The following is a 27952-nucleotide window of genomic DNA, read 5'->3' on the forward strand; positions in this document are numbered from 1 at the left end:
CTCTGCGAAAGTATAGGATGCACCCACATACGCTTCTTCCGCGGCTCCTCCTCAATCATTTCTGGCTGCTCCCCAAAACAACGGGACACCAGCCAGTGCAAAAACACATGGTCAGTTGATGACAGGGTGAAAGTGGACATCCTGCAAAGGAGAATCCAATAACAAAGACACACGTCAACCACACAAAAACCACTCCACCACAAAAAATGGAGCTGTCCAACAAAACACTGCATGCTGGGGCTATTTATATTGTCTTTGCATTACAGGTGAATCTAGTGGATGGATCAGTTTTTTTTCACGCGCGTGAAAAAACGCATGCCACATGAAACGCGACGCAATCGCATAGTCAAATTACAGCACTCGCTAGAAAAATCGCAAGCTTTTCACTGAACGCATCCTGAACGCATCCGGCCAAAAAACATGACGCCCGTGTGAAAGAGGCCTTACTGGTGCTGACTGCAGCCCCATAACCATCAGACAGCATCTGAGACTGAGGGGCTTCAAAAACAAAAAACGTCTTCAAAGACCTTGTCTCCTTGAACGCCACAGAACTGCTAGTTTGGACTTTGCAAGAGAGCACCAAACATGGGACATTCAAAGGTGGAAGAAAGTTTTATTCTCTGATGAGAAAAAATTTAACCTTGATGGTCCTGATGGTTTCCAACGTTACTAGCATGACAAGCAGATCCCACCTGAGATGTTTTCTACGCGCCACAGTGGAGGGGGCGCCATAATGGTCTGGGGTGCTTTTTCCTTCAGTGGAACAATGGAGCTTCAGGAAGTGCAGGGGCGTCAAACGGCTGCTAGCTATGTCCAGATGTTGCAGAGAGCATTTCTCATGACTGAGGGCCCTCGTCTGTGTGGTAACGACTGGGTTTTTCAACAGGACAACGCTACAGTGCACAATGCCCGCAGGACAAGGGACTTCTTCCAGGAGAATAACATCACTCTTTTGGCCCATCCTGCGTGTTCCCCTGATCTAAATCCAATTGAGAACCTTTGGGGATGGATGGCAAGGGAAGTTTACAAAAATGGACAACAGTTCTAGACAGTAGATGGCCTTCGTGCAGCCATCTTCAAACCTTGGAAAAATGTTCCCGCTCACCTCATGGAAAGGTTTGCATCAAGCATGCCTAAACATATTTTGGACGTGATAAACAATAACGGCAGAGCTACTCATTACTGAGTTCATGTTTGGAAGTTGGATTTCTGTTTTGGGTGTGGTCCTAAACTTTTGATCAGCTGAAAAACAGACTGTTTCAGATTATTTGTTGTTTTCATTAAATTGAATGCTCAAAAAATGTTTTGTCTCACTCCCATTTCTTCTTGTTGTATGTTGAAGCTCTACAACCTTGTTAAAATCCAGCCATGCTAAATATGATTTTTTTCCATTTTTCAAGTGGTCTTAAACTTTTGATCAGGACTGTATCTGAAAATTGTCATATCTAACATCTTCTGGCATCAGATAGGTTTAGGAAAGCTAATTTGAATATCTTTCCTAGAAACCCAGAAGGGAGGGGTATTACCTGGCCTATAATACTGTGCACACATACTCAACGTACCAGGCATATCACCAACACTCTCTATGCAGAATACATGCCATAATCTGCATGGACAGTCTGCCATGTGTACATACCCTTAGGTTTTCTTCAAGCATGCCATAACTAATGAGACCAACAGACTTTTCATTTGGTGGAATAAGCACAAATTTGGGGGAATAGGGGTGATGTTTAAACAAAAAATGGGTGGCAGCATTAGCAGGGGATACCCCGCAAGTACAGGTATTTTGCTCCTATAAGTAAAACAGATGAAAGATCCTCTTTAATCGGACACCATATTATGATGACTGTTTTGTTTTAGATAAGCTAGTTATATATGTGAAACCCTCATATTTCAGCATTGTTGGCAGTTAATTAATAATTCATACACAATTCCAACTTGAAGGTTCTTTGTAATATATATGAATTTCCAATTAGGTACATTTATTTCTAAATATAAATATCTTATGTGCTTTTAAATAGTTACTAAATCTATTACACAAAGAATCACATTGTGTGGGCATACAGCTGGCAGTTCAGCTCAGGAAACAAATCAAATTCATATGTTTCATCACGGTGGGCAGATGATCAAAACCTCCGTAAAAATCTCTGTAAAAGACCAAAAATTTGGTTCAACTGTAAGATGACTAGGATGAGATTTTAGGTTGCTGCCAGAGTAAATTTACTAAAGTATGTACAGAGTACATTTGTTAAAATGTATTAGCACATGGACACAAGTGAGTAAAAGTGTGGGCCATAAAGAATATCAGATGATCTTGTTACCTTGTATTTGCAATCTTATATCAAATATTGTAACCCCTTGCATTAATCGCTGACCCAAAAACATAAAGCGAGGCCAAATACTATTGAGGTGAAAGGAAATCCTCAGTGTTTTCAGCAGTGATAGGTTTTTGCTGTCAGAGTGAATTACTGATACTGACATATTTTATAATGGCTTACAAAGCAGCAAATATGTAGACATATCAAATATGGTGGTTTTGTTGACCTAATCTTAACATATGGACCCTTCTTGCTGTGGGAAAAAATAGACTACTCATGACAATTTAAAATGATAAAGCTAAATCTGTCACATCAACTTGAGATAATAGAGTGCATTGGTGAACTAATGATTTTACATTTTGGCAAAACCTAAATACATGATAACCTCTCAATGAATTGTTAGGCACAATATTTTCTGCAGTTGAGAAAAAGCTATTTGGGAACACAGATATTTCTCTTAAAAGGGAATATGTCTTCAAAATATAGTAGACAGCAAATATACTACTAGAACATGAAAAAAAAAAAGAAGACCTGGAAAATAAAGGGGTTGTGCAGGGGTTTTATATTGATGATATATCCTCAGGATAGGTCATCAATATCAGATCAGTGGGGGTCTGACACCAGGCACCACAGCTGATCAGCTGTTTGAAGAGAAGACAGCACTCCATGTGAGCATTGCTTCCTTTTCATTACACTACATGTTGTCTCCACTAGAGATGACATTGCGGTTCGCCCGGCGGTCATTCACGGTTCGCCGAACATGCGAACATATGGCGATGTCTGCTGGCCCCATATTCTTTTGCATTGTGACGAACTTTGACCCATAACACATCCATCAGGAGGGATAGGACAGCCAATTGAGACGTTTCAGCACATGGACATACCCCCTACACTATAAATAAACCAGATCTGACAGCCATTTTACATTCAGTTTTTTGCCAGTGTAGGGAGAGGTTGCTGTGTGGAGCAGGGACAGACTGTTAGTGACAACAAACGCTAGCTAATAGGGTCACAAAAGACCTATCGATAGGTGTGACCTATTGAGGGGTGTGATTTACTTATAATATACTTTCTAACATAGAAAGTATATTATAGTGCATTTGTATTGTGCAGCAGTTGTGTGCGGTTTTGCTACGATACTGCAGCTAGATAGAGGGATAAACGCTATTGAAATAACTAATAGCAACTGGTGTGATATACCTGTTGCCCCCCCCCAAAAAAAAAAACTGATTGAGGGGTGTGATATACCTTTAATATACTTTATAATATAAAAAGTATATTATAGTGCATTTGTATTGTGCAGCAGTTTTGTGCGGTTCTGCTGAGATACCGCAGCTAGATAGAGGGACAAAAGCTATTGGAATAACTAATTGCAACTGGAGTGATATACCTGTTGCCCCCCCGCCCCCCCAAAAAAAAAAAAAACAGATTGAGGGGTGTGACATACCTATAATATACCTTCTATCATAAAAAGTATTTTATAGTGCATTTTTATTGTGCAGCAGTTGTGTGCAGTTCTGCTCAGATGCCGCAGCTAGATAAAGGGACAAATGCTATTGGAATAACTAATTGCAACTGGCGTGATATGCCTGTTGCCCCCCCAAAAAATTGATTAAAAGGAGCGATATACCTGTTTCCACAAAATAATGATTAAGGGGTTTGATATGCCTGCTTCCACAAAATACTGTTTGAGAGGTGTGATACACCAGCTTCCACAAAATATTTATTGAGGCCTGCGATACACCGGCTTCCACCAAATATTGAGTAAGGGGTTTGATATATCAGCTTCCAGTAAATACTCATTAAGGGGTTCTATATACCTGTTTCCACAAAATACTGATAGAGGGGATAGATATACCGGCTTCCACCAGATATTGATTGAGTCCTGCAATACACCAGCTTTCACCAAATTTTGATTAAGGGGTTTGATATAACGGCTTCCAGCAAATACTCATTAAGTGTTTCTATATACCTGTTTCCACTAAATACTGATAGAGGGGATTGATATACCAGCTTCCACCAAATATTAATTGAGGCCTGCGATACAACAGCTTCCACCAAATATTGATTAAGGGGTTTGATATACCAGCTTCTCTAAAATACTCATTAAGGGATACTATATACCTGTTTCCATAAAATACTGATAGAGGCGATTGATATTCTGGCTTCCATCAAATATTTATTGAGGTCCGAGATACACCTGCTTCCACCAAATGTTGATTAAGGGGTTTGATATACCAGCTTCCAGCAAATAGTCATTAAGGGGTTATATATACCTGTTTCCACAAATTACTGATAGACGGGATTGACATACCGGCTTCTACCAAATATTGATTGAGGCCTGCAAAACAACAGCTTCGACCAAATAATTATTAGGGGGTTCTATATAGCTGTTTCTAGAAATGGCCTTGTGGTTCACCCGGCGGTAGTTTCTCAGCAAACTTTGCGCGTTCGCGATTCGCTGAACGTGCGACCATATGGCAATATTACTGCCCACCATATTCGTTTACATTGCAAAGAACTTTGACCCATGACACATCCATCAGGTGGTACAGGACAGCCAATTGAGACATTTCAGCACATGGACATACCTGCTACCTTATAAATAAACCTGATCTGGCCGCCATTTTACATTCAGTCTTTTGACAGTGTAAGGAGAGGTTGCTGTCTGTGGAGCAGAGTCAGACTGTTAGGGACACCAAACACTACATAATAGGGCCACAAAATAAATTTTAAGGACGTTTAATTGAATTTCCTCATGCCAGCCCACACATATCCGCCACCAGCCAGATCAAAGAATGGTCCCTGTCTTATGTAAAAGGTATTTTCTGTCAGGTGAATGCCTAATGTTTGGGGCTTTTACTCCACTGGCCTGCAGTAAAATTGTTATCCAATGACCATCTAATATACCTCCAGCCACATAATCACTTGATCGTTTATGTACGGTGAATGTCTAATGTTTGGGGCCTGTACCGATGTTCGTCCATCTCTTGCCTCCACTGTTGTCCTAAGGAGGAATTATTTCCTCTTTGGTGACACATTCTACCAACAGAAGCATGGGGTGGCCGTGGGGTCCAATGTGGCCCTGACCTACGCTAACATCTTCATGGCGGAGGTTGAGGATCGGCTAGTATATTGCTCCAAATTTTGTGAAAGAGTCCTGTGCTGGTGGCGCTACGTCAATGACATTTTTATGATTTGGGAGGGTACCATTCTTGAATTAGATGAGTTCCATCAACACTTGAACTCTGTTGTCCGGGGACTTCAGTTCACTGTGACTGTTTCAAGCGTTGAGCTGCAGTTTTTGGACGTTAGGGTTTATCTGCAGAAGGGCATACTTAAAACTCTTTTAAAAATCTACTGATAAAAACACACTGTTGATGTATGATAGTAATTATCAACACAGGATGGTTGACTCGTTGCCATGGAGCCAACTATTACGGGTACACCGGAATGTATCAGAGGATGACATTTTTGAAAAACGTGTTGATGAGATGTGTATGAAGTTTACAAACAGGGGATATCCAAGAGATTGATTGGAGGTACTAAAAAGAGAATCTCAGATATGGAGAGTAAGGGCACTTTAAATATGAGTTCACACATTAAAATAGAGACAAGAATCTTTTTTGTGTCCGTCTATGGAGAGGACAGTGGCAAAATTGCCACAATCTTGAAAGAAAAATGGCAGATCCTGCATAGAGGTCTGCCTACTATCAAGGAATTTGAATTACCTCCCATGATGGCATATAAAAGGGGCCCCAACATACGAGATCAAGTTGTGAAGGCAGATGTTGGAGGGAAAGATTTGGATAGACAACTACTATTAGCACCCACAAAATATGGGAATTTTCCTTGTCTCTCATGCTTTAACTGCAGTGGCATCATGAGAGGTGATAGCTTCCCACATCCATATAGTGGTAAAATATACAAGTTGAAAGTATATTATACGTGTAGATCTAGAGACATTATTTATATGATACATTGCCCATTTAGTTTTATTTCTGTCGGGTAGACAACTATGGAATTAAGAAAGCGGATTAATAAACATAAGAGTACAATAAGGAAAGGCTTGATCGATAAACCTGTAGCAAAGCACTGTATTGAGTGTGGACATTCCATAAATCAATCACGTTTTTGGGCAATAGATGGTGTAGGGTATCTTAGAATGGGAGGCGATAATAATAAGATTTTAAGGAAAAAAGAACTCAAATGGATACACAATTTGAAGTCACTCCAACCTTATGGATTAAACATTGAGTTCAATGTTTCCACTATTGATTGAGTTGTTGCTGTGTAATGTCTTTGTGAGTGTACAATTTTGTATATTGTTTTTCCATACTGTGGCCTTTTTCCCCATACATGATTATCCAAGGGAGGGTATATGGTAATTCTGTCTTGCTATTATGGCGAAGAAGATGATTATGCTCGCATATATTTTTAGCGGGACAGAATTAAGATACTGGTTAAACTATATGTATATGAGTGTATATAGTGCCTCTCGATATTGGGACATGTACAGTGCCTCTGGATATTGAGACATATACAGTGTGTCCGGATTGCACTCATGGGTCTGACATTGCTGGATCATGTGGAATAATTGTTTAGGTAGTCTGGTGTTGCTGTCCCACAATCTATATTTTTTTGTGTGGATTGCGATCACTTTGGGCCGTTCATATATAGGTGGTTGATCGCAGTTTATACCTGTGGGGCCTCTGTAGAAATTTGGATGCCTCCGATGGCGCTGTGTGTTGCCGTGGCAACCTTGGGATGCCCTCTGTGAGGTCAGATAGTTGCTCGTCGGCGCTATGATGATGTAGTTGGGAGCGCTTGTTATGGCCTGATGACTTCGAGAGCAGAGGACGGAGCGACGGGACACCGAGAGGCGGACCCACGGACGCTTAGAAGGTAACATAGACTATGACGTGAGTGATTGGACAGCTGTGCATACATGCACACATAGCGGTGAGGGACACCGAACGCTGTAATGGTTGTTATGATTTACACATGGTACACAGCGATATCAAACGTCTTGTGATGATGGGATTGACTGATGGTGTGATTGGTTGACATTCAGGTGAGACATAGAGGTATATTAGGCTAATGAGGGGTTGAAGAAATGTGTATATTCATTGGTCAGTTTATACCATTGCCTGCAATTGGATGAGCTGGATGGGGGTGGCACGCTTGTTTTTACCATAAATATATGGATGTAACACAATGTGAATAGGCGTGACAAAGGCTGTATATCAGCCGAAACGTTGCTGCTATGTATATTGTTGCTTTGAAGTCCCAATAAAAGTCGATGATGTGAGATGCTTCTGATACCGTCTGCATTTATCTACATATTCTGGCTGTTGGTTCCAGGGCCATTGGTGAGGCTGTTGCATCTACAAGAATACATTAATAAGGACCGAGTGGTGCTGCTTCTACATTTTATTTACTACCCTGAGGATAAGTCATCAATGTAAAACCCATGCACAACCACTTTAATGTGATTAAGCTGAGATTTGCAAATTATGAAATGCTTGTGGTGCTTGGTCAATGATAATACTACCAAGGTGGTGCACCCCTTATTTAGAGTTCTGCAGCAGGGCATATGTTGAGGCAGGATCACATTAAATACTGGGTGGCATCTCCCCTTTCCTGAGAGACAGTCTGTTGCAATACTGACATGGTAATGGTACAATTACAATATGTCTATGCCAAGAGCATGCACAAGTTTCCAAACCTTTCAGCAGCCATACAGCTTTTATTGCTGAGTTATACTAATTCACTGATATACATTTAGTACATTTAGCAGCTGTATTTGTCCGGCTAATTGTCGGCCAAATGGTATCCATTTAGCTTCCGGTAATGCTGAATACAGCAAGATCCGACAGGCTACTCCCTGCCGGAACAGCCTATGAGAAATATGAGAAACACTAGTATGAAACTACATTTAGTTAAAAAAAAAATCTAATTGTTGTGAAGTAGATTTAAAAAAATAAATACATTTTCATTGTTTCTGCTGATCAGCCTCGCAAAAGTCTACTTTCTTGTGCTCTTGGAATGAAAATTTCAAGGGTTTGTATACTTTTTAATAGATACTGTACTATATTTTTTATCCTTGATACTAAATGTAAGACTTTTACTCTTTTTATATATAGTGAAAAATATATTTTTGTTGCAATGCATGATGATGAAATCACCAAATGTGTTTGCTTTAATGAAGTAAAATAGTTTTCTCTGCGGTTTGAGTGACATGATGTAACCCTGGATTGTTTATTGTTTTACTTCTAAATTAGACCTGTCAACTATTGGTCTGTGTAAAGCGTTTTTTACCCCAACAGCACCCTTTAAAATAAACTTTTCTCCCAAGTCATCTGATGACTGATGGCTATCATAGATAGCTGTACACATACAAAGCAAAGCTCCATTAACACTATTTATTGATAAACCGGACCCAATATTTGTCAAACTGAAGTCAGCTTTTGGAAGACATAAAAGGGTCATCAGATCATCTTTTGCAATGAGAAAGTAGGTCAGTTTATTGAAACATGTCTTATTTGGAAAGCTACACATATTAATTTGTTAAAAATGAATCCAATTAATGAGAAATAATTGATTAGCATATGCATTTACTTGAGCAATGTTCAATAAAAATAAAAGCTCCAAACCAGTATGTTCTGAGAATATAGCCAGTACTGAGCAATTGAAAGTTTTTAATGTCTGTGAAGGCTCTTATTTATCCAGGTCAGGGTATATCAGTACTAGAGATGAGAGAATCTTTTTTAAATTCAATTCGGCTGCTTCACCAAATAAAACATTTTTTTTCTTCGTAACAAATTACTTTGTCATGACGCGCAAGTAGCGGGTGCAATGACAGGGAGCTGCAATAGCGCCATTGTACCCCTCAGAGGCCGCGTTCATACATGATCTGAGTTTAAAAACTGTGTAAAATTAACAATAAATAAACAATTACATTAAAATTACCGCCTCCTTTTGCTCGCGACGGTTCGGCCACTGCCATCATGCTTGAAGATCTTGGCGCGAGATTACGTCATCACGCTGGCTGGCGTGGTGACGTGTGACGTATGATGTCATCACGCCAGCCGGCGTGATGATGTAATTTCGCGCTGCATGGGACTTCGGCCGAGATCTTCAAGCAAGATGGAGGCTGGCGGCCCGTCGTGAGCAAATTGAGGAGGTCAGTTAGAATTTTTTTTTAGAAGTTTTTTATGCTATTTCAGGATAAATCCATTCACTGACACAAAGCACAAGGAAATTCAGCTTCTAAGTGAATCAAATTTATCCTGAAATTCAGATCGAATTTCACTTAATGGGATTTGATTCGCTCATCTCTAATCAGTACCAATAAGTCAGAGAAGCTGAAGAAACAAAATGTGTCTTTGGCTGTGGTTGTTAGTGTTGGCTACACTTAAAGTGGTTTTCTGGAATTTTAATAATGATGGTCTATCCTCAGGGTAGACCATCAATATCTGATTGGCGAGGGTCCAACACCCTCAGCTATTTTAGAATAGCTCCAATGTCGGAAGTCGGCACCAGAACTAGGCTCTGTAGTGGCCAAAGCTGGAAACTGCAGCAATTTTTGCATTCACTTCAATGGGAGCAGTGTTGCAATAAACCAGTTTTGTCTGCTACAAGATAGGCAGAGCTGTGTAGTTTCAGTGCCAGCTTCCAGTGCAGGTGCTACTGTAAAACAGCTGGTCAGTAGGGGAGTGGGGTTTCGGACCCCTACCAATCAGATATTGGAGGCCTTTTCTGAGGGTAGGCCATTAATATTAAAATAATATAATCAGAATTGTTTCAATGCAATTTATGCTGAAACTGAATATTTTACCTGTTGTTCATCCCCTTTATAAACCACAAAATAGTTATCCAATGCATGGACAATAATTTAGATTGGCTTTATTGCTGTGATGTCATATTATCCATTATAGATACAATATTCAAATTAAGACCTGCAGTCTAAAAGTATTCAACCTTTTTATCTATGTTAGTCCTAGTAATAATAATTATAATAATAATCACCATCATTATCTTTCATGATTTATCAGTAAAATGGTCTTACATGCTACTGTATGTTTATGTGGTGTTTTGTGTATTTAACTTGGCAGGAAGGAGTCAATTCAGATTCCAAGTTTAACACATTTGCTTATCTTGCCCTGATTTTGAGCTACATGATGTGAAAGTAAGGCCTCATGCACACGACCGTTGTTTGTTTCAGCGTCAGTTCCTCAAATTTTGACATTCTGGTGCAGACCCAGAGCCGTAGTAATTGCGGCTAGACAACCGTTTTGTATCCGCGTCCGTGGGCCGTGGTTCTCTTCTGCAGAAAAAATATAACCTGTCCTATTCTTCTCCGCAAAAAATGGTTTGCGGACCCATTCAAGTCAATGGGTCTGCAAAAGATGTGGATGCACAACGGAAGCCATCCGTATGTCATCCGCATCCGCATTTATTGCGGATCAGTTGCCTGGCAACCTGTCTCCAAGACCTTTTGGCAATAAAAAAAATATATAATTGTACAGGAAGTTCAAACAACCAGATTGGCAAGCCTTGGCAGTCATTGCTTGTTATCTGTTGAAACCAAAAATGCCACGGTGGAACGTGGAAAAGTTGATAAATCTGGTACAGGAAAGGCCCGAGTTGTGGGACACCTGATCCCCTGTCTATCAGGATCATGTTCGAAAGGAAGTGTCCTGGAAGAAAGTGGCCCGTCGCTTGAGGCCTGGTAAATGGGATAAAGCTAATCTCAGAGGTCGTGCTGAATTAGGTAAGTGCAAGCTATGTAATTTTTGTGTTCTGCCCTTGTGTTGTCCCTAATGATTTTGCTAGTACTTCCATGAGTTCTGAATCATGTCCATTTTGTGGCCAGGCTTAATTCTGTAGTGGTATGTACATGTAGGGGCGTAGCTATATAGGGAAAGCAGGGGAAGAGGCTGCTTTGTGGCCCTGACCCAGAAGTAGCCCATCCAGGAGGAGGAGGACTAAAGGATTTTGTCAGGGCCTCCTCAACAGTATTAACACATTTATATACAGTGACAGTATAGACAGTGTAGAAAATGGATGAAACAGCTGCCGGGCCTGGTTTAAGAGAGTGATCTTTACTAGCCACAGGAATGGGGGCGGCATGAAAGGAAGGTGTAGCAAAAAATTACTGGGGGAGGGGGCCCTATTCACAAATTTGCTGTGGGCCCCAGTCATTTCTAGCTATGCCACTGTGTACATGTTTTTTTTTCCTGCACTTTTTACCAGACACCACCATGTTTTAATAGCTGTTCCGACCTTACCTACTGGCCACAGTCGTAATGTGTACCCAGCATGTGCACTTTAGAGTTTTGGACATATGTGGCCCTGTTGGAATTGATCAGCAAACATCTGTCTACTTCCCATATTATAAAGAAGTCTTTTTCAAAGGCATAGCACAAATAATTTCCTCCTTTCTGCAATTATTGAACATTAGGATACCCACACCTGCCCTACTGTACGATGTGCTGTGCAATCTCCCCTTTTGCCATTTTTTGGAAGCAATTGCTTTGGCTTATTTGTGGATGATAGCTTACGTTTATTTATTTATTTATTTTATCATTTTTATTGTTTGTTGCTTTCACAGTGAAGAACACAAAGACGAGGTGGAACAGCTGCCGGGACCAGTTTCGGCGTGAGCTGAATGAAAGGAGCCGCAGTGGTGATGGAAAAGCACCCATATTTGTATACCAAGCAATTACGTTTTCTACACCCTGTTATGGAGTTGAGGCCGTAAATATTGTTTATTTTAAATTAAATGTATGGAACTGTAAATGTCATTGTTCACAATGAGAATATATAGCAGACCTTTCTTCCAGGCTTACAGCTATTAGGGCATGCTGGGAGTTGTAGTTTACCAACAGCTGAGGGCGGTTGGTTGAGCAGGCCAGATATATAGAAGGACAGAATATCAGTACTTGGTTAGCTCCTGAATGTATCTACATATTTTTGTGCAGGATAGCTACAAGCACCCAGAAACATTTGATTTTTAGTTATCGTAAACCAATTAAATGCGTAATGGGTAGTTGTATATAGAGAAATGTATCACTGGAGCCAACTACCTAAAATATAACTTTTAATGTAAATTCTTAAAAAATTACACAAGAGTCCCTCACATGGGGACTGATGGACATACAACACTTACAAACAGACACTCAGAGCCAATTGTAAAAAACAGACAGGATGGCTGGTCGTAATAGTACAACCGGGAGACAACCATATGGGTCCCTATTGTGTCCCTATGGTGTCCCTGACCTTGTCTCAGCCCAGAGATGCACCCTGATGGTGGGAACACTCCGTCCCCGTGCCTAACCTGTCTGTCCTTATGAGGCCCTTGTAGTAAAAAGACCCATATGGATGTCCGGGTCATGCATCAACAATTACACCTAAATTGAAAAAACGAGCAGGAGTCTCAGTTTCTCCACAGCAACCAACAAAGAAGATGATTACAGCAGTGTAATTCACTTACCAACCATGTTGGTGAGTGCTAAATAACGTCAACAGAAGACAGTCCAGCACAATATCTGAATCCCACAGTGTGACAACGATGTTTACAATACTATGGGAAAGATCTCCATCTTCCAGAAATAACGAAATATTACACTCAGTATATCAGGATAGATTACACTCTTCCATAAATAACGAAATATTACACTCAGTATATCAGGATAGATTACAATACTGTAATACAGTCACAATCTCAAGAAGATGATTACAGTGATGTAATACACCCACCAAACGTGTTAGTAGGTGCCATATACCGTCATCAGAAGATGGTCCAGCAAGATATTTGGATCCCACAATGTGACAACGATGTTTATGATACTGTGGAAAAGGTCTCCATCTTACATGAATAACGAAATATTACACCCAATATGGCAGGATGGTTTACAGCACTGTAATAAAGTCTCAGTCTCGACGCGTTTCCCCTTAGTAATAAGGTTCATCAGGAGACCATAAAGGAGTATAAAAAAATAGGTTGCTGCTATGATAAAGCGGCTACATAACAACCGTTCAAGAAAAAGGGGACCATGGTTAGGGTCCAGAGATGAAAGAAAAGAACCAAGGTTGCTGGAGCACCCCAAGGCGGTGTTCCACTGTTAGAGACCATTCAGATAGTGCAGGAACAAACAAGATAATAGAGATGTATAGTTATTATGTACTTATCCGGTCCTGAGGGTCTCTCCATGCAGTGGTCCGCAGTCAGGGGTACTCCAGGGGGCTGAAAAAATGATGCTCCAATTTGCAAGTCGACACAGTGACTACTTATACCCAACAGGTGGGGGCGGTCCCCCATTGTCCTGCACCAATCACCTTTCCCCATTACATCATGTGACCCCACATCCAAATAGACTATACAAGGTCCAAAGGGAATCTTACTATAATAGTGAAGGTATACTCTCAGATTCAATAATTATTAGGCCTAAATCAATAACAATTTCTTCCTAGGGCTCTCCTAACCGCTTACATGGTGACTGCTTGTCACAGATCGTGGTTGGAACGCACGCCGAGATTTCCAAGATGGCCGTGCTTTCCACCTTCGGCAGCCAATCACCGCCCGCCTGCGTCATCAGTGCGCTGCAGGCCCAGGCTCTTGCGTTCCATAGCGGCTCCAAAGGGGCGTGGTTATGCGTTCCACCGTCAGAGCAGCGCTATCCCGGCCCCAATTCGCCAGCAAAGTATATTTACTTGTAGCAGGGGGATCGGAGAGGAGTACTGGTCCATAATATTAGGATCTAAAATAACAAGATGGGCTAATAAGGGGAATAAGGTGTGAACCAGTGAGTGGACTAATAAAAGGAGTATATCAAATCAATAGGTCAAGGTAGGGGGACAGAGGAGCATATGTATGGGGCCACACTTAAGCAGAGAAGGACTTATAAAGATATTCCTGGCCACTCACGGATGGATAAAGGATTGGGGACAAGTCATGTGTCGAATCGCATGCGGTTTGCAAATGAGGTATATTTTAATGAATTGATACATAAAGATAGATGATACGCGGACCATTCTGATGTACATAAGTCCTAAATTCTGTATATTAACACTTCACGTGTCGATAGGCTTTTAGTTATTTGTCAAAGGAGGATGAAGTAACGGGTAGAACAGAAGCAAGAGTACCAGGGGCCAGATATATTATAAAAAACAAGAGAAAGTAAGTGTCATGGAACCATGAACCAGACGTACAACAAGAGATAAGTGGAAATAAGGAGGCTTTATTGAAAATCAAGCTGTAAGGCAAAAGTCCAAGCGGATGGCTAAACCGAAGCAGGGTCTTGCGAAGCCAGAGGTCAGGAACCAGAAGGGTAGTCAGACGAAGCCTGGATCAGGAACCAGCAGGGTAGTCAGACGAAGCCTGGATCAGGAACCAGCAGGGTAGTCAGACGAAGCCAGGATCAGGAACCAGAAGCAGCAGCAGTCTTAGAAGCATGTGAACACAGGAGGACCAAGCAGGGAACTGAAGCCACAGACCTCCTATATATATGAGCTAGGCATCCAGCTCCTCCCAGTGGGAAGGAGAAGCCGCAGGGTGGGAGGCTACAAGAAACCCAGAAACCAGATGGCCGCCAGCACATGTCAAACGAAGGAGAACAGCAAGAAGGTAAGACCATGACAGTACCTCCCCCTCAAGGGCCCCTCCTCCGCGGAGTAAAGAACGGTTTCTGAGGGAAGCGTGCGTGGAAGGCTCGGAGCAAGGCAGGAGCATGGACATCTGCGGAGGGAACCCAGGAACGCTCCTCTGGACCATAACCACGCCAATGGACCAAAAACTGCACCCGACCGCGGACCAGGCGTGAGTCCAGGATATTGCTCACCTCATACTCCTCACGATTGCCCACTTGGACCGGACGAGGCCGAGGAACCGAGGAAGTGAAACGATTACACACCAGTGGCTTCAACAGGGAGACATGAAACACGTTGGAGATCCGCATGCCAGGAGGAAGCGCAAGGGCATAGGCTACCGGGTTTACCCTGCGAAGCACTCGGAAGGGGCCAACAAAGCGAGGCGCCAGCTTGGGAGTGGGCACTCGAAGGTTGAGGTTGTGGGTGGACAACCATACGCGGTCTCCGACCTGGTAGGAAGGAGCGGGCGCTCGTCTGCGATCAGCCTGGAGTCTCTGGCGCTGCGCAGAGACCTCAAGGGACCTCTGGATCTGTACCCAAGAAGCACGTAGGACGGAAAGGTGATCCTCCACAGCCGGAATATCCTGGGGAGAGAATACCTCCGGTAACACGGCAGGTTGGAACCCATAATTGGCCATGAAGGGAGACGTCCCAGAGGAAGAGTTCACCGCCGTGTTCCTGGCAAACTCAGCCCAAGGCAGGAGGTCAACCCAATTGTCTTGGTGATCGGAGACATAGCAACGAAGAAATTGCTCCAAGGCCTGATTGGATCGTTCTGCGGCCCCATTGGACTGAGGGTGGTAGGCCGAGGAGAAAGAGAGATGAATCCCCAACTGGGAGCAAAAGGCGCGCCAGAACCTGGACACAAACTGACTCCCCCGATCCTGACACAATCTCCTTGGGCAAACCGTGCAACCGGAAGACCTCCCTGGCAAAAATCGAGGCCAACTCTTGTGCAGAGGGTAACTTCTTGAGAGGAACACAGTGGCACATTTTGGAAAACCGATCCACAATCATGAGAATGACCGTATGGCCTCGGGATGCAGGGAGGTCCACAATGAAATCCATCCCCAGGTGTGACCATGGACGCTCCCCGGTGGCTATGGGTTGCAAAAGGCCCAACGGAAGGTGCCGAGGGGACTTACTCTGGGCACAAACGGAGCATGCCGCTACATATGCGGCGATGTCGGAACGTAGAGAAGGCCACCAGAACAGACGTGAAACAGCCCAGGACAGCTGATTCTTTCCAGGATGCCCCGCGGCCTTGGAGTTATGGTAGGTTCGCAACAACCGAGTGCGCAACTCCTCAGGCACAAAACATCTGCCGTTGGGTCTCCCGGAGGGAGCACCAGATTGAGCCGCCAAAATCTGCTCACCCAGGGGAGAGGTCAGGCTGGTGCGAATAGCGGCCAGGATCTGATTCGGAGGTATGACCGAAGTCGGAATCGACTCCTCCCCGGACAGCTCGGAGTACTGCCGTGATAAGGCATCCGCTCTGATGTTCTTGGAACCGGGTAAGTAGGAGACCACGTAATTAAAACGTGACAAGAACAGAGCCCATCTGGCCTGACGTGGTGTCAATCTCTTGGCCTGAGAGAGGTAGGTCAGATTCTTGTGGTCCGTCAGGATGAGAACCGGAACCACCGAGCCCTCGAGCAAGTGCCTCCATTCTTTAAGGGCCTGCACGATGGCCAATAACTCCCTGTCACCAATCTGATAGTTGCACTCCGCGGAAGACAGTTTCCGGGAGTAAAACCCACAAGGAAGCAGAGGACCCTCTGGTGTTCTACGCTGAGACAGAAGGGCGCCTACTCCCGTCTCAGACGCGTCCACCTCGAGGACAAAAGGCAACCCAGGGTTGGGATGCGACAGAATCGGAGCTGACACAAAGGCGGACTTTAGAGCCTCAAAAGCTCGGATGGCCTCGAGCGGCCAGACCTGGGGATTACTGCCCTTCCTGTTCAGATCCGTGAGAGGCTTGGCTAGCATGGAAAAGTCCCTGATGAACTTCCGATAATAATTGGCGAAGCCCAAAAAGCGCTGCAGGGCACGAAGACCACTGGGCTGGTGCCACTGTAAGACAGCCGTGACCTTCTCAGGATCCATGGAGAACCCCTCAGCGGAAATGATGTAACCTAAGAAGGTTACCTGGGATCGGTGAAATTCGCATTTCTCAAGCTTACCGAACAGCTTGTTCTCTCGTAAGCGTTGCAACACTCGTCTGACATCCAGAATGTGGGCCTCCATGGATTCAGAATATACCAAGATGTCATCCAAATAGACCACCACACATTGCTGCAACAGGTCACGGAAAACATCGTTGATGAATTCCTGGAAGACTGCGGGCGCATTGCACAACCCAAAGGGCATAACCAAGGATTCATAATGACCGGTCCTGGTGTTAAACGCGGTCTTCCACTCATCGCCCGCCTTGATCCTTACCAGGTTATATGCCGCCCTCAGGTCGAGTTTGGTAAAGACCGTGGCCCCTTTGAGGCGATCGAACAGCTCGGAAATCAAGGGTATCGGGTAAGCGTTCTTGATCGTGATGCGATTGAGACCCCTGTAATCGATGCAAGGCCTCAACTCACCGCCCTTCTTTTTCACAAAGAAAAATCCAGCCCCTGCCGGGGACGAGGATTTGCGAATGTATCCGCGTGAAAGCGCCTCCCTCACGTACTCCTCCATGGCCTCATTCTCCGCTACCGACAGTGGATAGACTTTGCCACGAGGAGGAACGGCACCAGATTGTAACTCTATGGCACAATCGTATGGGCGGTGCGGAGGTAGGGCAACCGCACGCACCTTATCGAATACATCCCGGTACTCCTCGTATTCAGGAGGCAACAGAGAGTCCGAGGAAGTACACAGCAACTTGACAGGCCCATGGATGCAACTAGCCCCACACTGCGGTGACCACGAGAGGATCTCGGCCGATCTCCAATCGAAAGTCGGATTATGCTTCTGGAGCCAGGGGTACCCCAAGACCACCGAGTAGTGTGGAGACGAAATAACCTGGAGACAGACCGACTCTCTGTGAACGGCACCAATGGCCATCCCCACTGGAAGGGTCTCCTGAGTCACGTGTGGCGGCAGAAGGGGTCTGCCGTCTATCGCCTCAAGAGCCAGTGGGGAACCTCGAGGCTGCAGAGGAATGGAATTGGCGGCAGCGAACACACTATCAATGAACAAACCACCAGCACCAGAGTCCACCAACGCCTGGGTCGTCACCAAGCCCCCGACCCAGGAGAGGACAACAGTAATCAGTGGTTTGTCAACACGGGAAACTGGGGACGAGGAGACTCCACCCAAGATCTGCCCCCGACAGGATCTCAGGTGCGAGCGTTTCCCGGACGGTTCGGGCATGTCAACCGAAAATGCCCACCGAGACCACAGTACATGCATCGGCCCTCGCGTCTCCGGAGTACCCTCTCCCCCTCGGACAGGCGAGCAAACCCCAGCTGCATGGGTTCACCCCCAGACAAGTCATCCCCAGGAGGCGTGGGAGGAGAGGGAGGCACGGGTGGGACAGCAAACGTAGGCGCCAATCTGTTAGAAGACCTCCGCAGGCTCTCCTTAAAGGAAGGTTTCTCCCTGAGTCTGGTGTCAATCAAAATCAGGAAAGAAATAAGGGACTCGAGCTCCACTGGTAGGTCCTTAGCTGCAACCTCATCCTTCAAGGCATCCGAGAGACCATGAGAGAAAGCAGCGACCAGAGCCTCATTATTCCAGCCCACCTCTGCTGCCAGGGTACGAAACTCAATGGCGTATTCAGCTACGGATCGTGAACCCTGTCTGATGGACATAAGGAGCTTCGCAGCAGAGGCAGCACGAGCCGGCACATCGAATACCTTCCGAAGAGAAGCAACAAAACCGGAAAACTCGGCAACCACCGGATTGTTGTTCTCCCATAAAGGGCTGGCCCAGGCCAAGGCCTTGTCCGAGAGCAGCGAGATCAAGAAGCCCACCTTTGATCTCTCAGTAGGAAAGGCATGTGGCAGCAACTCGAAATAAATGCCCACCTGGTTAAGGAAACCTCGGCACTGAGTTGGCTCTCCCCCAAAGCGCTGTGGAAGGGGGGCAGAACCGGTCATACCCTGAAACACCGCAGGCGCAGCAACAGGTGTCGGGGTAGACTCTGGCGCAACAACCGGAGCGGCAGTAGGAGCGGGCCCAGGAGCGACAACCGACCCATCGGCAACGGAAGCTAAATGAGCCGTGCGTTCAAGCAGGGTTTGCAACGCCACAGCGAACCGACCCAACAGGTGATCCTGCTGATCAAGTCTGGCAACCAGCGTAGGTAGCGAGGATGGCCCTGTACCGTCAGAATTCATGGCTTGGTCCTAATGTCATGGAACCATGAACCAGACGTACAACAAGAGATAAGTGGAAATAAGGAGGCTTTATTGAAAATCAAGCTGTAAGGCAAAAGTCCAAGCGGATGGCTAAACCGAAGCAGGGTCTTGCGAAGCCAGAGGTCAGGAACCAGAAGGGTAGTCAGACGAAGCCTGGATCAGGAACCAGCAGGGTAGTCAGACGAAGCCTGGATCAGGAACCAGCAGGGTAGTCAGACGAAGCCAGGATCAGGAACCAGAAGCAGCAGCAGTCTTAGAAGCATGTGAACACAGGAGGACCAAGCAGGGAACTGAAGCCACAGACCTCCTATATATATGAGCTAGGCATCCAGCTCCTCCCAGTGGGAAGGAGAAGCCGCAGGGTGGGAGGCTACAAGAAACCCAGAAAGCAGATGGCCGCCAGCACATGTCAAACGAAGGAGAACAGCAAGAAGGTAAGACCATGACAGTAAGCTGTTCATTCAAACCCACTGGAGATTGCGACTGGAACCGGAAGATCCACTCCGATTCCTTCTGGAGGATCCTGCGGTCCCAGTCGCCCCTCCTGGGTGAGGGTCTGACCAATTCCAATGCGGAAAAACTAAGAAATCTCGGATCTCCGCGATGAGCTTCCCACATATGATTCGCAAGTGGGGTGTCTTTTTTGTTCTTAATATCATTAAGGTGTTCAAGTATGCGCTTCCGAAATTCTCTAAAAGTTTTGCCCACATAGTCCTTAGGGCATGCGCATTGAGCCAGATAGACCACCTCCTCGCTACAGCAGTTAATAAAATCGCGGATATCATATGTTTTCCCCGTGACCGAGCATACATTCATTTTAATGTTATTGATATTTTTACACGCCAGACAGGATCCACAACGGAATGTACCCAGTGGTTTCCGATCCAGCCACGTTCCCTTGGGAACAGGTCCCGAATAGTGGCTATGCACGGAGGCATCTGCCCCTTCTGAACGTGATGCTGGGGCGAGGGGGAAGTCTATCCGATACATCAGGATCCATTAAAAGAATAGGCCAGTACTTGGTAATAATATCCCTCACCTCCTGACTCATGGTGTCAAAGGTAGAAATAATTCTTATGACCTCATCATTCCCTTTTGACTGTCTAGGTATCAGAAGAGTATTACGCTCACAGAGAGACGCATTCTGGAAGGCCGTCCTAAGGATGTGTTGTGGGTAGCCCCTAGTGGAGAATCTCTTCTGTAGTTTTCTAGATTCATAGTGAAAGCTCTCACGGTCCGAGTAGTTCCTTCTCATCCGCAAATACTGTCCGCGGGGGATACCCTTCTTGAGACTCACTGGGTGATGACTGTCCCAATGTAGTAGGCTATTGGTGGCAGTGGCCTTCCTAAACGTGGAGGTGACAAGACCGTCCCCGGTTTTGGTGACCCTCACATCCAGGAATGTTAATGATTCTGGGTGAAACTCAGATGTGAAAGATAGTCCCAGCTCGTTGATGTTTAGGGCCTTGATGAATAAGTCAAATTCGTCCGAGCTACCATTCCAGATGATGAACACATCGTCGATATACCTGGTCCAGAAGACGATCTTGTCACCCCACCATGTTTGTATGTCTGGAAAGACCACTTGATCCTCCCACCAGCCCAGGAGGAGATTTGCGTAAGTCGGGGCACAAGGACTACCCATAGCGGTCCCCCTGAGCTGGTGGAAGAACTGCCCATCAAAAAGAAAAAAGTTATGTGTGAGCACAAATTCAAGAAGGGTTATCACAAAGGAGTTATGTACCTTGTGGCTAACTGCCCTTGTTTTAAGGAACGCATGTGTAGCCATAAGGCCTTTCTCATGGGGAATCGAGCTATAAAGTGACTCCACATCCACACTACCAAGAGACCACGATGGATCGATGTTCAGCGCTTCTATTTTGCGCAAAAAATCCATCGTGTCTCTTGTGTAGAATGGAAGGGAGGACAAGAAGCCTTTAAGTACACTGTCTATATAAATACCACTGCTCTGAATAATGGAACCCACCCCTGATACAATGGGGCGGCCCTTGAGAGGGGACGTTCCCTTGTGGATTTTTGGTAACCCATAGAATGTTGCTGTCTGGGGTTTGGTGGGGAGTAGAAAACGATACTCGGCATCACTGATCACATGGCTTGTCGATTGGAGCATCATTTTTTCAGCCCCCTGGAGTACCCCTGACTGCGAACCACTGCATGGAGAGACCCTCAGGACTGGATAAGTACATCATAACTATACATCTCTATTATCTTGTTTGTTCCTGCACTATCTGAATGGTCTCTTTAACAGTGGAACACTGCCTCGGGGTGCTCCAGCAACCTTGGTTCTTTTCTTTCATCTCTGGACCCTAACCATGGTCCCCTTTTTCTTGAACGGTTGTTATGTAGCCGCTTTATCATAAGCCGCTTTATTATACTCCTTTATGGTCTCCTGATGAACCTTATTACTAAGGGGAAACGCGTCGAGACTGAGACTTTATTACAGTGCTGTAAACCATCCTGCCATATTGGGTGTAATATTTTGTTATTCATGTAAGATGGAGACCTTTTCCACAGTATCATAAACATCGTTGTCACATTGTGGGATCCAAATATCTTGATTTTTAGTTATGCTATTTGCACACAGTACAAAGCAACAGTCCTTCAATGGTTATTTTATGCAATGTGTCCTTAATTTTTGGGGTTCAACTTAAATATTTTTAACCCTTTTGGGATCTATGCTGCCTCACCTTATATATTAGACATACAGCATTTTTTTTCATTTATGAGGCTACTTTCACACTAGCGTTCGGGCGGATCCGTTCTGAACGGATCCGCTCATAATAATGCAGACGGAGGCTCCGTTCAGAACGGATCCGTCTGCATTATATTAGCTAAAAAAAGCTAAGTGTGAAAATAGCCTCGGACGGATCCGTCCAGACTTTCAATGTAAAGTCAATGGGGGACGGATCCGCCTGAAGATTGAGCCACAGGGTGACATCTTCAAACGGATCCGTCCCCTTTGACTTACATTGTAAGTCTGGACGGATCCGCACGGATCCGCACGCCTCCGCACGGCCAGGCGGACACCCGAACGCTGCAAGCAGCGTTCAGCTGTCCGCCTGTCCGTGCGGAGGCGAGCGGAGCGGAGGCTGAACGCCGCCAGACTGATGCAGTCTGAGCGGATCCGCTCCATTCAGACTGCATCAGGGCTGGACGGCTGCGTTCGGGTCCGCTCGTGAGCTCCTTCAAACGGAGCTCACGAGCGGACCAGCGAACGCTAGTGTGAAAGGAGCCTGATTCTGTGTGTTGGTGATGTAATTTTGGAATACATTAATATATGTTATCATGTCTTTTTGCAATCTAGTACTGTGGAAAATCTTGAAGACACGGCAAACTCAGATTTAGGTGGAGAAGAATCTCCTGCTATATTTTTGCCAGAATCCAGTCCACAACCAATGCCAGCAGTGGAGTAAGCCGAACCGGCCATGGCAACTGGCGCAGTTTCAGAAAAGAGGCCTCAAACATCCCAGCAGACCAGGAGAAGGAGGAGTGTCCGCCAGTCTTCCTCTGAGCTAGTAACTCGGGAATTGATAGATGCCCGAGTTATCGAGTTCCTAGCCCAGAGGAGGACTGATGGGCAAGAGGTATCATTGTTGTGGGGGCTGGCGCCATTAATGAAGCATGTCCCTATTGAGAGGCATCATCTTTGTATTGCCTCCCTTGCACTTGTATTAAAAATGAATGCCACACCATACCAGGGAGACATACATTCTGAAATTAATAATTTACTGATTCAAATCATGATGTCCGCCTCTCAGCAGCCCACCAGCTACCAGCATCCTCCACACCCACCCCATGGTCCACCATTGCCCGCCCAAACTTTCCGCCCAAACTGCCCAGTCCAGTAATGTGGGCAGTTATTCTACTGGAATTATTTTACATATAGACCCTACACACGTAGAGGCTTAAATATGTATATTTACATTTAGTCATTGACTACTAGTTGCCTCATCTTGCCATGTGTTTTTTTTACTGATTAAAACTTAGCTTTTATTGCATGAAATGAAATTAAATGTTCCTATCTAACCATAAAGGATTAAAAACAGTTAAGGTGATCCCCTATTATAGTGCTATATTGCATATATAATCTCATAGACTGGTAGCTGCACGCTAGCTCCAGATTTTCCCTAGCGAATATATCATTTATTTTCTTGTATTGCACTGTGTTAGGTTACACCTTGTAATTGAAATTGCCTTATGCACTGCTCCCCCCGCCCCCCCCCCTCCCCCCCCCCCCCCCCCCCGACGTGCGCACGTCACTATAGAAGGAGGAGAAAAGCAGGAAGTGGTCCAATAGGCCTGCATCTTCCTTGCAGAATGAATGTAAGAGGAAATATGATTGGCCACAAGTTATGATGTCAAATTTAGGAGGTGATAAATAGATCTCGCCACACCGATACTTTGCACACTGCCCAATTCCCTGAAGACGCCAGGTTAGCTGGTGAAACATGTCGGGGGCAGTGCATGAGGCAATTTTAATTGCAAGGTGTAACCTAACACAGTGCAATACAAGAAAATAAATGATATATTCGCTAGGGAAAATCTGGAGCTAGCGCGCAGCTACCAGTCTATGAGATGATATATGCAATATAGCACTATAATAGGGTATCACCTTAACAGTTTTTAACCCTTTATGGTTAGATAGGAACATTTAATTTCATTTCATGCAATAACAGCTAAGTTTTAATCAGTAAAAAAACACATGGCAAGATGCGGCAACTAGTAGTCAATGACTAAATGTAAATATATGTTATTCTACTAGGGCACCAGGTATGCATAGTATCATCATATACCCCTGGCCCGTTCACTAGAGAATTATTTCAACTGTAAATGTTTCATATTCTTCTTTTAATTTATGTTAATTTATCAGCATTTTTCATATATTTTGGAATTGTGTTTATTTTTTATGGGGGGGGGGGGGGCTTGTGTTTAAGTAAAAGTTTACTTGAAAATGTCAATTGTCTTATGTTCTTGTTAAAGTTCAAAGATAGTGACTGAGACCAATCCAAATTTAAATGGATCAGTGTGCAGCCCACGACTCACCCTTTTTGTTGTCAAGAAATAATTAAGAGTATAGAGTCAAATGAATGGGGGGCACTCCAAATAGCTGATTCAACATAGATCACTAGAACACCATATATTTTGTAAAAAAAAAAGGCACAAAAGTACAAAGTGGGTGGAGTATAATACAAATATCCAAGTGGTTGCTATAGCAAACAATTGGGTCTTTATATTAGACTCAAACCACTTTGTATTTAGTCAAAAATCTTTTTGGAAGAATATGATGTTCTAGTGATCCATGTTGAAAAATATATTTTGAGTGTCTTATGTTCTTTCTTGTACAACAAATTATAACACTACTACACATTTCAACATAACAGAGACACACACAATACTTCAAGTACTATCACTTTATTTATCCACATAATTGGTTAAGTAATAATCTTTAACTGAGGTATTAGAAGGTTTTTGAAACCATATAGCAAATATAATAATAATGTTTATAAAAGTAGACGAACATAAGCATCTTTATTCATTACATTGACTATTCCCAATTTTAGGTTCCAAAAACCTCAGCCCGCAAGCCCACGTCAAGGGTCCTCATTCTCTTGCGAGTCCCTACACTTAATTAACAACATAAATTACACAAGCTATCTAGAAAAAAAATAAAAAATATTGAGCACAGAAGAAATTAAACACTGCCACGAATACCATCCCTCTGCCATGGCAAGGACCTCTCTGGGTTGAAAAAATAAATAGTCTGCATAGAGGTCCCGAACTGCAATGCCTGCAGTCCCAGGTCATCTATTCAGGGTCCTATCCAAACCCAAACCTGGTGACGTAGGAAAAGCTTCCATGTCAACAGAAGAGGAAGCCTTGTGAATCCTGGTGAAGTTGTGTAGAACAACACAAGCTTGAATCACCAGGGTACCATTATCCGGATCCATCTGAATGGATGACAAAAACACCCTCTACTTGCTAGAGAGTATCCCGAAAGCGCACTCAACATACCGACGGGCACGAGTTAACCGGTAGGTAAAAATACACCTCCTGACATCCAAATTATGCTTTGGGAAGGGCCGCATAGCATGGTGAGTCAATGCAAACCCTTCTTCCGCCACGATGACAAATGGAGCTGGCGGATCAGCAGATCTGGGCAGTCTTCTGGATTCGGGCAGAGCAAGCTGGTTGGCACAAAGCCGCTCACCCATTCTAGAAGCACTAAAGATGTGAGCATCTGCTGTGTTTCCATAGGCCCCGATATCAACCATTATATCAACCATTATAAACCGGTAGTTACGGTCAGCTGTGGCATCACCGTCTCTCGGAGTTGATGCCAGATGACATGGCAAGTGTGACGCACAATCCGAGAAATGGTTGAGGTTCCCAAAAGAAACTCAAAATGCAGGGATGCAAAAGAGTTCCCAGTTGCAAGGAATCTGTTGAAAAATACATAAAAATAAAATATCAGTAAGCAGCTAAAAAAAGGTAATATACAATACATAATTTGGCTAATGTTTGATATGAGACATATGGGTACAACTGAACAAAACACTTTCCGAAATTGGGGTGTGGGCACTACTCACACCAGCTATGCTAGAGCAACTGTGTTTCCACCATTTCCATGCAGAATATATGGGCGACTTCAAGGATGATGTGAACACTCTGCATGATGATGACATAAGCCAAACAAAAAAATATAATTAACCATTTTAAAATACACGACTACCTTTAATCTGGCCATGTTATGTGTCAGGGCTTTAACACCAAAAATATATTTGACATTTGGCCAAACATATTATGGACAAAGAAAGGTAACTTCTACAAACATTACCACATGTCTAACACCAGCCATTTCCAGAAACATGTTACTGATGACAGAAGCCATGCACATTATTGTTTGAACTATGAATAAGATATAGCTTACCTCAATGTCATGATGAGCCTTTCCTCAGGAGTAATGCTGCACCTCAGATTGGTGTCCACGAAGGTAAGGACAGTACGTAGAGACAAGCAATCAAATGTAGACACTGACATCTGACAGAATGCCAAAAACTTCTCAGGATGCTGCCGAAGATCTTGGTAGAGGGTATGAAAGTGTCCTTTCCGGTAGTGTTGGGAAACAATCGGATGGACCCAAAATTGCCGCCTTCTACTCGGTTCCTCGTCTAACAAAAGGGAGCGCTGTCCCCATTTCCGAGAAACTAGCCAGTGCAGTACAACTTCTTCCTCAGAGTCATCCGCCATGGTGAAACCAAGACGCAACAAGGGAAAAGCCAAGAACAGCAAAGCCAAGCAACCAAACGCACCTCTGTACCCCATAAAGACTACAGAAAATGGCCACCAAACAAACCTCAGGTGACCAGCATATATACCTGTATCCTGGGTGTGGATATTTAAATCTCCCTTTATTTTTTTAGCATTCCTTGTTTTTTGCGGTCCGTGGAAACACAACGGAAGCAAAATCGGAAACCGATGATTGAACAACAGAACCCAATTTTGCGGACCACAAAAAGAAAACAGTTGTGTGCATGAGGCCTTAAATAAAAAAAAATTCTGCTGCTACCTTCCATGAATTTAAGACTTTAGCCCTAAGTAGGCGTCCATAAAATGCAAATTTTTCTTGAAGAATCATTATAGGCTACCATATAGTAAAGCTAGTAATTATTTTTGCATGTAATCATCCTATATACCTGTAATTATTCCTTTTCCTTATTTTTTTTCTTAGTTTTCTTAGTTCTCTTTATGGACCATTTATTTTATGAGCCAGTCAGAGTATGCTCCTACCGCTGCTGCTACTATTACTTCTACCAGTACTACTGCTACACTGGGTAAATACATTTACTTGTTACATAGATTTATAGAACCATAATACTGTCTAAAATCCAGAAGGAGTAAAAGTCAACTTTACTTGCCCTAAGGGTAACTAACCAGTGAATAGAAAAAGTCATTAACTGCAAAGTTAAATTGCTTAAGGCAATAATAAAAGGCAATAGATTAAAAGAACAAGGGAAAAAAAAAAATACAGCCAGACACAAGGGTCATTTCAGGTCACTTTGAAGATATAGGATGGTAATCTCAAAGCAAGTGTCAACCCACTTAGGTTGTAGGTGTATGGAAAAGCTTTCTAATTGCTAGCTCCATAATTTAAGGAAGCATCTAGTAAGTACAAGATAACCCTTCAAACCCTGAGGCTATCAATGAGATTCCTCTCATGGTTGCATTTAATGATGTGAAATCTTACAAATTCAATGACAACATAGCATAGCAAACTTTGTTCAGTTGCATATAAACTGGGTATTAAGCATAACATTTTACTATTACAGAAGACATTTTCAAAAATGTGTGCCTGATAATAAGCTAGAAAATTAAAAAGAAAATGAAAATGCTGCAGTATATTATAAATACTTGACTGCTAATACACTCACAAAATACATAATGTAAAAGAACTACGGTATTAGGTTTTGTTGCAACAAATATGGAGAGATCAAATAAAATAGAAGTAGAACATCTCTGTTTTGAAGCTTTGTAACAGTTTTTATGTATTTAAGGAATCCCCCACCTAACAGAAAAAAAGATTTCACATTCCACTTTATCTAATTG

Source organism: Bufo gargarizans, chromosome 2 (assembly GCF_014858855.1).
Source record: "Bufo gargarizans isolate SCDJY-AF-19 chromosome 2, ASM1485885v1, whole genome shotgun sequence".
In the NCBI taxonomy this organism is placed as follows: Eukaryota; Metazoa; Chordata; class Amphibia; order Anura; family Bufonidae; genus Bufo; species Bufo gargarizans.